Source organism: Priapulus caudatus, unplaced genomic scaffold (genome assembly GCF_000485595.1).
Source record: "Priapulus caudatus unplaced genomic scaffold, Priapulus_caudatus-5.0.1 Scaffold34, whole genome shotgun sequence".
NCBI lineage: Eukaryota > Metazoa > Priapulida > Priapulimorpha > Priapulimorphida > Priapulidae > Priapulus > Priapulus caudatus.
This window is the reverse complement of record NW_014577095.1, coordinates 363,969-365,424: the sequence shown is the minus strand read 5'-3', so window position 1 is coordinate 365,424 and position 1,456 is coordinate 363,969.

Here is a 1,456-nt window from a genome sequence, read left to right as displayed (position 1 = left end):
TTTAGCTATTTCTGACTAATATATTAATATATATATAATATATAATATATATAGGGTTAGGGTTAGGGTTAGGGTTAGGATTAGGGTTAGTGTTAGGGTTAGTCAGAAATAGCTAAACGAGCCAGGTCAAACAGAGGTCAGGGGGACATAGACCCTACGAGCAGCACTAGCAGGGGCGGATCCAGGATTTTTGAAAAGGGGGTGTGTCCAGGAAGAAATAAAGGGCACTTTTTCCTGCTTACTTTTTCTGGTGTTTTAAAAAGCTGCCGAAGGCCACTTAGGCTCATAGTCATAGGGTCTATGTCCCCCGGGGTACTGCCGGAACGCACCCTGGGTACGGTCCGGTATACCGGAACGTACCCTGGTACTATCTAATATGGCGGACCGTACCTCGCCTAGTCCACTCACCCTAACCTAGCTCTAGTAACTATAGCCCGCGTACACTTGCCTGCGGCAACTGTACGCGGGCTATAGTTACTAGAGCTAACCCTAACCCGAACCCTAACACTAACCCTAATCCTAACCCTAACCATATTAAATAGTGACCAGGGTACGTTCCGGTACACCAAACCGTACCCATGGTATGTTCCGGCAGTAACCTGGGGGACATAGACCCTATGAGCGCCACTTAGGGGGGTTTGGGGGACCCCCCCACAAGATTTTTTTAAAAATTGGTGCATTCTGAGAACATTGAGCAGTAATTTTGATGTCTAGAATGCAAAAATTTATCAGATCCGGTCCCCCTGACGCCTGCGGACCATTCTTTGCCCATTTCTAGGTTTTTATAACGAATTTACATATATAAGTAAATCTTTATCAGAAAAACTAGAGCTAAACAAGATTTTTTTATGGAGACAATATAAGAGAAGTGTGTGTGTGTGTGTGCGTGCGTGCGTGCACACACATGTGTGCTTTTTTCATGTTGCACACATGTGTGCTTTTTTTCCCTTTTTTTGTGGTAAAAAAGGGGGGGGGGTCCGGACCGCATAAGGCTGCTGGGCATATAGCCACAGCGAATGATATAAGATTAAGAGCTGTCCACATTTGCACATGTCACACAATTGCGAAAATGAATTGTGGTCAGTGCTTATATCCATGAACCAAAAAGACCTTATAATTATATAGGCCTAATTGGTTTACTGGGCAATTTGGCTATAAATTTAGGTTCTTATTAGTGCTGCTCGTAGGGTCTATGTCCCCCTGACCTCTGTTTGACCTCGCTCGTTTAGCTATTTCTGACTAACCCTAACCCTAACCCTAATCCTAACCCTAACCCTAACCCTATATATATTATATTATATATATATATATATTAGTCAGAAATAGCTAAACGAGCGAGGTCAAACAGAGGTCAAGGGGACATAGACCTTATCTGCATTAGTGCTTGTTGCTGGTAGAATATTGGTGCAGTTCATTGCTTATATAAAATATGCATATAATTTTATACATGTCTAAA